General features: G+C 43.9%; 1 protein-coding gene across 2 annotated transcripts in view; it reads left to right on the forward strand.

Annotated features, from left to right (window-relative positions):
* The window catches only part of cdh5 (cadherin 5), a 106435-nt gene that overhangs the window by 71266 nt on the left and 20621 nt on the right, over nucleotides 1-14548 (forward strand). The gene's annotated exons all lie outside the window — the stretch shown is intronic.

Genomic DNA, 14548 nt, shown 5'->3' on the forward strand with positions numbered 1-14548 from the left:
CCAACAGTAGGATTACTCAAATTCATGTTACTATATGATCCTTTGGTGATGATCCAGATATGGATCCAGGGGTTCTGTCAAGATCCCTATATTCAACCCCGTGCAAAGCAATGCAAAGTGCAGGGTTGACAGCTCATTGCTAGTTTCCAACCTACACGCTAAAAAATGAGCCGCTGTCTCAATGAGAAAAAGTGATTTTTGCATGCTTTTTTTTAAAGTTATTTCAACTTAACTAAATATGTCCTGTGGTATTAACTCAGTTGAAAATTGAAATAACAGTTGAAATAAATGAATAAATAAAAACCTATGCAAATTGGTAAATCAATTTTTCTCGTTCAGAGAGCAGGTTCTTTTTATAGAGTGTATGCGTTGTCATTTTCATGGCTAGTACCCACATTTGTTGAAATGCAAGTCTACTTGGACTCTTATGTGCACTCATGAGCATGTTGGTGTTACAACGACTTGCAGTCAGGAGCAGTGTTGTTGTACTATGTAGATCTGGGTTTGATCACAGGTTGCATGACTTGTTTGTGCCCTTGAACGGGACATTTCATTTGCAATGTCTAGTCCTATCCACTATAGTATACAGGGATAAGCCCTGGCACCAATGGACACTTTTCTCAGTGCAGGCATCTCTTAGTGCAGCAACTAAGAGAATAATTAGAGCAAAATCGTGCAAATGGTGATACAAGTTGGCACAAATACTCCTTAGACATTGCTCTTCTGAAAAAACCAACTGGTCATTTGACTTTTCAATAGGCGGCCAGGATCATTTGAAAACTACACCACATTATTTGTCTGATCGTAAAGATTCCAAAAAGTATAGTTTGGACTATCTATGACTGAATGATCAGGAGTTATTGTTATGTGGGCCGCCGAAGAGGAGGTACTGCTGGCCAACGCCAGAGGGCGCCCTGCCTGTTGTCGGGTTTCAGGCACCAGAGGGCACAGTCACCACCCAGGAGCCAGGACTACCAGCTGTCAGAAATGATCTCATCACCATCCCATCCCATATAAGACTGGAGGAGACACCACATCTCTGCCGAGATATCAGTTTACCACTCAGGAACCTTGTGGGCCCCGGCTCTTCTCTGGATAGGCGTCTCCTACCCTCGGACCTGCCCACACGTCACCTGTTGACTTTTGTAATTGACTGTCTAAAAATAGTATTCGACCTGTTGTGCACATTTGCCACAATAAATTGTATTTATTTGACTACCCATTGACCGTTCATTTGCGCCTCCTGTTGTGGGTCCGTGTCATTACACTTCCCCAACAGGATATCTCGGCCAACGTCATGGATCCCGAGGGGCGTCAACCACCAGTTGAACAGCCAATGGAAGAGCAGGGTGCACAGGCGTCTGCAGGAGGCATGATTGGTGAGTTGCAGCAAATCTTCACCGCCTTTACTGCTCGGTTGGATCTAATGACCGAGCAGAACGTCATCCTCAATTGTAGAATGGAGGCTCTCACCATGCAGGTGGACGCGCGCGCTCAGGGCGCTGCTGCAGCTCCTCCTCCTGCTGACCTGGTGTAGAATATAGACATTCCACTGGTCATTCAACGACCCCACCCACCATCCCCTGAAGCATACATAAGTCCCCCAGAGCCGTACGGGGATTGTGTGGAGACGTGCGCGGACTTTTTAATGCAGTGTTCGCTCGTCTTTTCACAGCGTCCCGTGATGTACGAGTCAGACGCCAGCAGGGTGGCTTATGTAATTAATTTGCTTCGAGGCGAGGCACGCGCCTGGGCTATGGCGCTCTGGGAGCAGAATTCACGGCTCCTTACCTCTTATACTGGGTTTGTGAAGGAGTTCAGGACAGTCTTTGATCACCCAAACAGAGGCGAGACTGCTTCTACGACGCTGCTGTCAATGAGACAGGGGCGTCGGAGTGCAGCTGAGTATGCGGTCGACTTCCGCATAGCGGCTGCGAGGTCCGGCTGGAATACAGCTGCACTCCGCGCCGCCTTCGTAAACGGACTGTCGTCAGTCCTGAAGGAGCATCTGGTGGCTAAGGATGAGCCGCGGGATTTAGATGGGCTTATTGATCTGTTTATACAGTTAGACAACCGATTGGAAGAACGTCGACGGGAGTGAGACAAAGGACGTGGCCGGGCATGCGCCACCCCTCTCCCTTCCCGTTCCGAAGCAGCCCCGCCTTCCCCACGCTCCAGAGCCCGAATGCTCCATGTGACAACAGCTCCCCCTGCTGACGAAGCTATGGACACGAGCAGGGCCAAAATAAAATTAGAAAACAGACAGAGGAGGCTGGCCCGAGGAGAGTGCTTTTTCTGCAGCTCTAACGAGCATCTGCAGAAAGAAACAATGCCCAAGCGGTCAAACACCAACGCTCACCCTTAGAAACTGGGCTAAGGGTGGGCCATAACACACACGTGGGTACTGCACGTAAATCCCAGTTGTGATCCTCTGTGGTGATTTAACCCTTCAAGCCCCAGCACTGATTGACATGGGGTCGGAAGGGAATCTGCTTGATAGCAGATGGGCTAGAGAAGTAGGGCTCCCACTAGTGGCTCTTCCTTCACCAGTGAGGGTACGGGCACTAGATGGCACCCTTCTTCCTTTAATCACACACCAGACACAGCCCTTAACACTGATTGTGTCTGGGAATCACAGGGAGGAGATTGTGTTTTTTGTGACACCTTCTACCTCCAGAGTAATTTTGGGCTATCCATGGATTAGTAAGCACAATCCCCGGATCGATTGGCCGTCTGGGGTTGTGGCTCAATGGAGCGAAACCTGCCACCGGGAGTGTTTACGATCCTCGGTTCCACTCGGTGTGACTGCTAAAGAGGAGGTTCGAGTCCCCCCCAATCTCACGACGGTGCCTGTTGAGTACCATGATCTTGCTGACGTTTTCAGCAAAGATCTGGCACTCACTCTACCCCCGCATCGACCGTATGATTGTGCCATTGATTTAATCCCGGGTGCTGAGTATCCGTCCAGTAAACTGTACAACCTCTCACGCCCCGAGCGAGAATCAATGGAGACCTACATCCGGGACTCTTTAGCTGCCGGGTTGATCCGGAACTCGTCCTCCCAGTTAGGTGCTGGTTTCTTTTTTGTGGGCAAGAAGGATGGCGGACTCCGTCCATGCATTGATAAGAGAGCTGAACGAGATCACGGTTCGCAACCGATACCCGTTGCCCCTGTTGGATTCAGTGTTCACGCCCCTGCATGGAGCCCAAATATTCACTAAATTGGATCTTAGGAATGCGTATCACCTGGTTCGGATCCAGAAGGGAGATGAATGGAAGACGGCATTTAACACCCCGTTAGGTCACTTTGAGTACCTGGTCATGCAGTTCGGCCTCACTAATGCCCCCGCGACGTTCCAAGCATTAGTAAATGACGTCTTGCGGGACTTCCTGCATTGGTTCATCTTCGTATACCTAGACGATATCCTCATCTTCTCCCCGGATTCTGAGACCCATGTTAGGCATGTACGTCAGGTCCTGCAGCGGTTGTTGGAGAACCGGCTGTTTGTGAAGGGCGAGAAGTGCGAGTTCCACCATACTTCTTTGTCCTTCCTGGGGTTCATAATCTCCTCCAACTCCGTCGCCCCTGATCCGGCCAAGGTAGCGGCGGTGAGAGATTGGCCCCAACCGGCAAGCCGTAGGAAGCTGCAACAGTTCCTCGGCTTCGCTAATTTCTATCGGAGGTTTATCAAGGGCTATAGTCAGGTTGTTGGTCCCCTTACAGCCCTGACCTCCCCAAAAGTTCCCTTCACCTGGTCGGATCGGTGCGAAGCCGTGTTTAGGGAGTTGAAACGCCGGTTCTCTATTGCGCCAGTTCTGGTGCAGCCTGATCCTAGCCGCCAGTTTGTTGTGGAAGTAGATGCCTCTGACTCAGGGATAGGAGCTGTGCTGTCCCAGAGCGGGGAGTCCAATAAAGTACTCCACCCCTGTGCCTATTTCTCCCGCAGGTGACCCAGCAGAGTGGAATTATGACGTCGGCAATCGGGAGCTCCTGGCGGTGAAGGAGGCCCTGGAGGAGTGGAGACACTTGTTGGAGGGAGCTGTGGTTCCATTCACGGTCTTCACCGACCATCGGAACCTGGAGTATATCCAGACCGCTAAGCGCCTGAACCCCAGGCAAGCCCGTTGGTCTCTTTTTTTTTTGGCCATTTTGACTTTAGGATCACCTATCGCCCCGGGACTAAGAACCAGCGGTCGGACGCACTGTCCCGGGTGCATGAAGAGGAAGTCAGAGCGGAGCTGTCGGATCCACCAGAAAACATCATCCCGGAGTTCACTATCATTGCCACACTGACGTGGGACGTGGAGAACATCGTCAGGGAGGCCCTGACACGTCACCCGGACCCCGGCGGTGGACCACCTAACTGTTTGTACGTCCCACCAGACGCTAGGACTGCAGTTTTGGACTTCTGCCACGGTTCCAGGCTCACCTGCCATCCAGGGGTGCGGAGGATCGTGGCAGTCGTTCAGCAGCGGTTCTGGTGGGCGTCTTTGGAAGCCGATGTCCGGGAGTATGTCCGGGCCTGTACCACCTGTGCCAGGGGCAAGGCAGTCCATCAACCGGAGAAGGGACTCCTCCAGCCACTGCCTGTGCCTCATCGCCCCTGGTCCCATATCGGCCTGGACTTCGTCACGGGTCTCCCTGCGTCCCAGGGTATGACAACTATCCTGACGATAGTGGACCGGTTCTCCAAGGCGGCCCACTTCGTGGCCCTCCCGAAGCTCCCGTCAGCCCAGGAGACTGCAGACCTCCTGGTCCACCACGTCATACGTCTCCATGGTATCCCTACGAACATCGTCTGGGATCGTGGTCTCCAGTTCTCCTCGCAAGTCTGGTGGAGTTTCTGCAAGGAACTGGGGGTCACCGTGAGCCTTTCGTCCGGGTACCACCCACAGACCAACAGACAAGCAGAGCGGGCTAATCAAGAGCTGGAACAGGCCCTGCGGTGTATGACCTCCGCGCACCCAACGGCCTGGAGTCAACATCTGGCCTGGATCGAGTACGCTCATAACAGTCAAGTTTCCTCAGCAACTGGCCTCTCCCCGTTTGAGGCGTGTTTGGGGTACCAGCCCCCATTGTTTCCGGCGGTGGAGGGAGAGGTCGGGGTTCCCTCGGTCCAGGCCCACCTCAGGAGGTGCCGTCGGGTGTGGTGTACAGCCCGCTCTGCCATGCTGAAAGCCCGGACGAGGGCGAAGAGCCATGCAGACCGCCGACGTGACCCGGCCCCGGAATATCAGCCCGGGCAGGAGGTCTGGCTGTCAACAAAGAACATTCCTCTCAACACGGAGTCGCAAAAGCTGATGGACAGATATATCGGACCATTTCGGATCACCAAAATCATCAGTCCAGCCGAACTCCCGGCTTCACTGCGGATCCATCCTGTTTTTCATGTCTCCAAGATCAAACCATACCACACCTCGGACCTTTGCACCCCCGGACCTGTGCCGCCTCCTGCCCGCATCATCGACGGCGAGCCTGCGTGGACTGTCCGCAGGCTCCTGGATGTTCGCCGGAGGGGTCGGGGTCTCCAATATCTGGTGGACTGGGAGGGTTATGGACATGAAGAACGCTCCTGGGTGAAGAGGAGCTTCATCCTGGACCCGGCCCTCCTGGCCGAGTTCTACCAGCGACACCCCGACAAGCCGGGTCAGGCGCCAGGAGGCGCCCGTTGGGGGGGGGGACCCTGTTATGTGGGCCGCCCGAAGAGGAGGTACTGCTGGCCAACACCAGAGGGCGCCCTGCCTGTTGTCGGGTTTCAGGCACCAGAGGGCGCAGTCACCACCTAGGAGCCAGGACTACCAGCTGTCAGAAATCATCTCATCACCATCCCATCCCATATAAGACTGGAGGAAACACCACATCTCTGCCGAGATATCAGTTTACCACTCAGGTAAAACTCTCAGCCGTGTCTGTGCTGAACGCACGTATCATTGTCTTTTGAAAACCTTTGCAGGAGTACCAGTTATCTTCAGTCAGCTGGGAGCTGGGTTTTGGACATAGAAGAGTGACGGACTTCACTCCTCTTTCCAAACCAGAGAAGTAACAGTTGGTCTCTGCACGTTTTTACGTAATTATTGTATGGCCTTGCCTTACAATATAAAGCGCCTTGGGGCAATTGTTTGTTGTGATTTGGCGCTATATAAATAAAATTGATTGAATTGATTGATTGACATGTCATAGAATCCAATGGACATTGACCTTGTTTGACCTTTACTTTGGAGACCAAACATTCAACACAATTAAAATTATTCCATTTATTAATCCTATTAGCTCAACCAATAATTTGCATCACTATTTACCAGAATTGAAGGAACTTTAACTTTTGACCCCTGTACAAACTGAAACTGACCTTTGTCACCATTTTTGCTGTTTTTACCCCATAACTCCTGATCATTCAGTCATAGATAGTCCAAATTATACCTTTTTGGAATCTTTACGATCAGACAAATAATGTGGTATAGTTTTCAAAAATGATTTGAGCATTTTTAATTTTGAGCCCTGTGTAATTCTTCAATTGATCCTGACCTGGTCGCCTATTGAAAATTCAAGTGGCCAGTCAGTTTTTTTCAAAAGGATGTCTAAGCGGTATTTGTGGCAACTTTGGTGCTTGTATCACCATTTGCACGATTGTTTCAGTTATCTGCTGCACTATCTCAATACAACTTCTGTTTTATTGAAGTCCGTCTCCTGTCAGTTGTTGAGTTCATTCACCACATAAGACTACCGGGTGGGGTTCAGGCAGGTAGTAAAAGCACAACAGACCCTATGCAGGACTTACTTCCACAAAGTGTACCGTCCAACAAAGTGAACCAGTCAGCTCCTGGTGAACACACCTGAATGAGTTCATTAACACGGGCTGGAGCAGGGAAAAGTTAGAAAATATGATGGATGAGAGCTCTCCAGGCGTAGGGTTGGAGATCCCTGGTCTAGACATTGAAGTGGTGGGCTTGTGTCCAGAGAATTGTCAGTTCAATTCCCCAAATTCAATTCCGTTAATCCCCAAATGCCTCATGGTGTCGGTTAGCATTTGTTAGTAACTGGATCCTGTATGTACTGTACAAAAATACCACTGAGATACTTTAACTCAAATTAATGGTATTAAATGTCATGCAGTTGTTAAAAGAATTATCTCAGTGTTGTATTCTGTTGTTTTTGCGGTTAAGATCACTCCATCATTTATTGCACACAGATGGAAAATTATACTGTCATTCCGAATTAAAAACAACACCTACTTTTAGAAGACGCTTTGTCATTTTTTTAAACTCCCAGAGACAAACACGCCGGCTGAAACTAACCGACTGTGACGTGAAACACAAAAGATTTTCTGGAATTCACATGTCACAGAGTTTGTTGCATCAGCTCTCTGAAGTCTATTTGGGTTTTCGACTTAGTGCCAAAAGTGGAACAGGTGTAACAGTTCTGATCATCACATACCATCATAACAGACGAAAGCCGGAGGAAAATTGTTACCAACTGTTCTGGTCAAATATTAAAAGTCTCCAAAGATGAAAAAGCTTTAGGTGGTCAGATGAAAGATTGAAGAGAAGTGCACTATTGTGAAACTTGAACCACACTTAAAGGAAAGATAAGGCAGAACAAACGGCATGAACTCGCTTCACGCATTTTCTGTTCCCCAGCGCTGGGAGAAGTTGACGTGTTCGACAAAAAGGAGAAGGAAGGAGGACAGCAAAAGGAATGATAAATGAGGAAGAGGTGGAAGAAAAGGAGGCAGGTCAGGACAAAAGAGTGATGCAATACAAGAGAAGGAATGAATAAAGTAATGGATGAACAATGAGGGCAAAGTGAATGGAAAGGATAATGAGGACAGAAGGAAGATGGACAATAGGTTTGAAAAGGGAGGAACAAAAAAGGTGAGGGAAGAGGGGAAAAAGAGGAAGATAGCGTAGGAGAAAAGACCAAAGTAAAGGATTCATGATGATTGTGGAGATTACAGACGGCGAGGAGAGAAAATGAATATAAGGAGGTAAAAGGTAGTGAGAGAAAGGGAGGGGAGGAAGAAAAGAAATGGAAAAAGAATACAGGATGATAATCAGGACAAACAAAAGAAGGGCAAGACAAAAAATTAACAAAAGAGAAAAGACTACATGAAAGACATCAGAGGTCTGATACCGACGAGATATACAACCCCAATACTATTTTACTGACTACAACCCCAATTCCATTGAAGTTGGGATGTTGTGTAAAATGTAAATAAAAACAGAATACAATGATTTGCAAATCCTCTTCAACCTATATTCAATTGAATACATCACAAAGACAAGATAGTTAATGTTCAAACTGATAAACTTTATTGTTTTTGTGCAAATATTTGCTCATTTTGAAATGGATGCCTGCAACATGTTTCAAAAAAGCTGGGACACATGTATAAAGTTCTCCAGATTCTCTGTATCTTCTGATTATATTATGGACTGTAGATGATGGAATCCCTAAATTCCTTGCAATTGAACGTTGAGAAACGTTGTTCTTAAACTGTTGGACTATTTTTTCACACAGTTGTTCACAAAGTGGTGATCCTCGCCCCATCGTTGCTTGTGAATGAACAGCTGAACCTTTTGGAGATGCTCCTTTTATACCCAATCATGACACTCACAATTAGTGTCCTCAGTTCCCAAATGCTTATTGAGTGTTGTGAGAAGGAAAGGTGATGTAACACACTGGTAAACATACCACTGTCCCAACTTTTTTGAAACGTGTTGCAGGCATCCATTTCAAAATGAGCAAATATTTGCACAAAAACAATAAAGTTTATCAGTTGAACATTAAATATCTTGTCTTTGTGGTGTATTCAATTGAATATAGGTTGAAGAGGATTTGCAAATCATTGTATTCTGTTTTTATTTACATTTTACACAACATCCCAACTTCATTGGAAGTGGAGTTGTAAATGTACGTGTGTCGGTAATGGTGTTTTTAACGATGTATGATTTCATCGTGTGACTTCTGTCTGACTTCATTTTGTAGTCATTCATATCAGTCAATCTCAAATACTTTTTCCTGATCAATGTTTGCTTTAGATCATCCATCTGGGCTTCTTGGTTGTAGAAAAATACAAAAATGGTGTTGTTCAAGCCATGTGTTTCTTAACCTGTGACCTTTGACCAAACTACTCCAAAATTTAGTCATCTTGAGATATCTATCCAAGCAATATTCCCACCAAATTAAATCCATCTAGACTTCTTGATAGTTGAGAGATTTAAAAAAAAGATGGTTTTATGGATCATGTTTTCCTTGAACTTGAACCTTGTCGCTTGACCAAGCTACTCCAAAACTGAATCACCTCAAGATATCTGGACAAGTAATAGTGTCACCACGTTTGGTCCACCTAGTCTTCTTGGTTGTTGAGATTTACCAAAAGACAAAACAAAACAACAAAACAACTGCTTTTCAGACCATTTTTTTCCTTCATCTTGATCTTTGACCTTTGACCAAACTACTCCAAAACCTAATCACCTGTAAACATCTATCCAAGTAATATTCTCACCATGTTTGATCCACCTAGTCTTCTTGGTTGTTGAGATTTACAAAAAACAAAACAAAACAACTGTTTTTCAGACCATTTTTTTTCCTTCATCTTGATCTTTGACCTTTGACCAAACTACTCCAAAACCTAATCACCTGTAAAACATCTATCCAAGTCATATTCTCACCATGTTTGATCCACCTAGTCTTCTTGGTTGTTGAGATTTACAAAAAACAAAACAAAACAAAAAAACAGTTTTTCAGACAATTTTTTTCCTTGATCTTGATCTTTGACCTCTGACAAAATCTATTCACCTGTAGACATCTATCTACCCAACTAATATTCTCACCATTTGAAGCCATCTAGGCTTCTTGGTTCACTGTAAAAAAAATAAATAAAATAAAAATAATAATAATAAATAAAACACATCCATGAGTGCAAGAAAATTTGCAAAGTGAGCGCTGGGCATGAAAATTAAAATTGCGCCAGTTGTAAAATCATAATGACATTTGCACAGTGCAGCTCTGCTGCTGCTATAAGCAACATATATTCTCCTGACTTGTTTTGCACAAAATGTAAATGGCAATATTTTGTGTGTATTCCTATGAATTCACCTGTACATGTATAAGGAGCATTTCACTTTTCACATTCAGAAAGATGCACAGTATTAGATATGAAATAATAATAAGACAATTTTTTTTGTGTAATTTGTGTTTGTTTTTTGGACACAATATTGGCCATCTTTTTTTGGGATGATGTCATCACAGTCTGCCAGTTTAGTGATATGTGTGCATTTATGTGCATTGCTTTTTGTAGGTGCTACCATGAATTTTTTGTGAGTTACAGACCTTGAGGTCAAACAAAGCTTGGGTTTTGCGTAAACAAATCTATTGAAGGTCTGTGTTCCTGATTCATCTTTAAATTCACAGTTGATCTCTCACAGCGACAGACTCAGATCCTGATCTGGGTCAAGTCAACATCCTGATTTGAACCAGTCAATAAGTTTTTGTGTAGATTGTCCGAAACCATTTTACCTTTTTTTGTGATAACAAAACAAGTGGACGCAGGTGAAAATGCAGACAAATAACAACAATGACTGCACAGAAATACAAAAATTTCAAATGATACAGAATGAAAACAAAGATGAAAAGACAAAGAGGAGATGGGAGGACAGGAGCGGACAAATAAGGCGGTAAAGCCGTCATTTGATAAGTGCCGGTTGTCAGGATGAATCTCCTCAAATCACCTGGCAGCACCTCATACCACTTAACACACAAATCCACACAGTGCTCACGATCCTCTCGCACAACAAGATCTGCAAAGTGAAAGCTTTTAAAATATTCATCCACTACTGAGACACAAACATGTACATGTTCAACATTTAGTGTCAGTGCACGGCGACGTGACGGGGGAGATGGAAATCCAGAGACAGACGCAGGAGATGGAACCGAGGTGGGGGATGAGTTAAAGAACGGCAAGAAGCACTTTTTCATAGTTTATTCAGTTGGTTATGGTGACCCACGCTGGATACAGTTTGTCTTTTCAGCAACAAGATGAGACAAGATAAATCAGATCAGATTTATCTGCCTCACTGACCACTTCAACTAACCAGTTATACTGTAGAATGTCAAAGGGCCCTATCTTGATGATCGAACGTGATGTTGAAACCTGTTTGGGGCTTTTTTGAGTGCTATTTCAGCTGTGGGGAATATGAGTGTAAACCGGTGCTCCGGAAGCAAAGGGGTTGGATTAATGCATTAGATTATCCAAGCGTGTTTTATGGGTGCACCGTTAAATCAACCAATCAGAGTGTCACCTTTAAACCAGAGTGTAAGTCACACAGTGCTGTGGAATTGATCAGATGCAAGAGAGCGATCCAGTGTGCAGAGGTGTTGTTAGCTTCCCATCAACTCATAGTTAGGGTCATAGTCTTGTAGTGAGCGCCTTGTATGGCAGCACCCTGACATCGGGGTGAATGTGAGGCATTATTGTAAAGCACTTTGAGCGTCTGATGTAGATGGAAAAGAGCTATATAAATGCAGTCCGTTTATCATTTACCATTCACACCGCCAGGACGGGCTACAAAATGTCAACATCACAGGTTGAAAAATGCATGAAAAATGTGAGCTTTTAGTTATATACTGATGATATTATGATGTTCTTAATACAAACATCACACTAAATATGAAGAAAATCAGCTAAATAATTGTTAAAGTCAAGTTCAGACGAAGGACAACACTGTGATGTCATTTCTGCCTGTTGTATAAACATATGAGCAAGTAATAAAATTATTCTCATGTCAGTGATTTAGAATTTGAATTTAAGCTAGAACACAGCAGGGAAATATAATATGTCAAGGTGTAATTTGAGGTCAAATGTCAAATATGCAGTACTGTGCAAAGGTTTTAGGTGTATTTAATGCATCATAACAACATTAAAAATTATGACAATTCAAAAATAAATGACGTGAGGAATTTCAATTTCAATCAAAGGTGCCTCAGCCACTCTCATTTTTCTGTTATTGATTTGCCTACACCAGCAAAATTGGATGGAGGTTCCAATTTTATGTCTGTTTGTCTTCAGTTATCAGTCAGAAAACAAGTGCCAAAATACAATGATAAATTGTGCATAGCAGAGATAACCAATGTTCTGTGAAAATTACCAAAAAAAAAATTCAGAAACTGAAAAAGTTGAGAAAAAAAAAATCCTGACAACACCTCAAAAAACTTTGATTCAAATCCATGAACTATATACATACTCCTGGCATTTGATCACATCCAGTTTCACTTCTAACAGGACTTTGACCTTGAAAATTTTTTCCAAGGTAAAATTTTTGTGGAATTGGAAACTAATGTTGGCTGAGGTTTGTGCTCTACGAGTGCGAGGCTTTAGTTTGCAACTGTGTTTTTGTGGTATTCTACTGGCCAGGACACTTACAAAGAAATTATTATTGTTATGGAAAATATATCTCACATATTTACTTTTGTTGGAACTCATTTTGTGTTGATATACCATTAAAAAATTGGGGTGGATGCATCAAACGCTGCTTTTAGTATAACTCAGGGATGCCTAAAACGTTTGCACAGTACTGTATATTATCATACTCTAGATGTTTTTGGTTCAGTGTTACAATCTCATTTAGTTTGAGATATGATGATAGATTGATATTTGTGCAGATTTTGTATTTTTTGATTAGGCTGCCTGTCTCAGTCCAAACCCAAATTATTTTGAAGAAATGAAAATTGCACATTTATAGATCAAAGAGAAGATTTAAAGTCACATTTCAAATACAAATTTTCATGCCAGGAACTCAAGATGACATACATTTTTGCTTTTTATGGACCTATGCAGTAATGGTATTACTGGTAGGAAGATGTCTAAAATTTGACCCTGACCTTTGACAGCACAGAAAATACTGCATAAAAGAAAATATAGGGTGGAATTTGTGATATATTTTTCATTTATTTATATATTTTAACCCAATTGAAATCCTTGATTATTGCAAACATACAGACAATGAACATTCAAAGGTTAAATGTCAGATATGTATTTTCTGTGCTGCTAATTCAGGGTTTTTTTTTTCGATCATGACCTTTGACACAACACTATTAAAAAAGTTGTATACATGCATATGTGCATGCAGTTTTTTGTTTGTTGGTTTATTTCAGCACTATAGCCAGAGCTATGATCATGATACACAGATTTAAGGTTCAGGTCAAAGGTCAAGTGCTGACCTTGTGGAAGGAAATCAAGCGCTGTGCTTTTATTTGAGCGTGTGAGTTCTGGTTTTCTGAAATTTGACTTCCACCTCAGAGGAAGCAGAAAAACATGTCGAGGTCTTACTTTTTTGGCTTTATTTAGTGCAGCCACGTGCAAATTTTGCAGAATGTACGGTCAAGGACTAACGTGTACATCTGTATCATTTATGGTTTATGAAAAGTCTTCATGGACAGATGAATTTAAAAAAATAACCCCAGTTGTTGTGGTGATGACGCTGACATCACAGTTAATTACATGCAGGTGGGAACTGTGTAAATTGCTCACTGATTCTCTGCACGGCCTAAACAAAGATCCTCTGACAGCTTTGAAAGCACCATTTGTCACCGTTTTTGATAATAAAGTGTTTGTTGAGTCTTATCCACAAAAAAATTGCCATTTGAAGTTCACAGCAGGCGAGTTTTAAACGTCAGCGGCAGCTTTGCGTGCTGTGCAAGCGTAGCGTCTTACACCCTTCAAAGAATCGAGACCTGAGTGGCGTTTATCACTCCCAGGCTTCAGACTTGAATCAAACTGTAACTAAACAACTTTACCAGAGTTTTGCTTTTGCATTCTGTCACGTTCCCCCTCAGCTTGCTGACGCTTAATTTAAATCAAACTTCACCTGGAGTCAGTTTCTTTGGCTGTTTCATTGAGGTGTGTATTTTTTTTTTTGAGGTCACGAAGGTCTTTCCTGCCATTGTGTTTGCTTAAATTCCTCCAGTTGTTGAAGATTGAGGAAGGTTCTCTCCACCGTCTCAGCAGGAAACACGCAGCAGATCTGACTAACGACTTTATTATTGGTCAGCCCTGAAGGCGAGGAAGTCGCTTGGTTCAAACACTTTTCCATTCCGCTGTGTTTCTCTTTTCTCTTGTCTGTTTCTTTGGTTCTTGTTTGGGATGACTAGGTTTTGGATCCATCAGCATAAACAGATTTGGCCGTTACACTGAAACAGGACTGGCAGTGTGTTCAAATACAATTTACTGACAAAGTCCAGTGCTTCTTAAATAGACAGAAGCCAATTTTGCTCAAATTGGTACCACTTAAGGAGACTAAACAACAGCATACCATGGCCTACACAAAAATGCATGTGGTGTTCATCCCAGGATGGCAACTGTAGCCAAGTAAGGGTCAATATTTAAAATGACTCTAGTCATATTGAAAGGTACATCATATTATTTGTCTGGTTATAGATAGATTACATTAGATAGAACTTATTGATCCTTTGGGAAGACTCCCTCAGGGAAATAGAGGTTCCAGCAGCATTGTATAGCAGCACACAGGGTAAGAAGCACACAGAGTATCAAAA

This window comes from Thalassophryne amazonica, chromosome 13, assembly GCF_902500255.1.
Source record: "Thalassophryne amazonica chromosome 13, fThaAma1.1, whole genome shotgun sequence".
Taxonomy (NCBI): Eukaryota; Metazoa; Chordata; class Actinopteri; order Batrachoidiformes; family Batrachoididae; genus Thalassophryne; species Thalassophryne amazonica.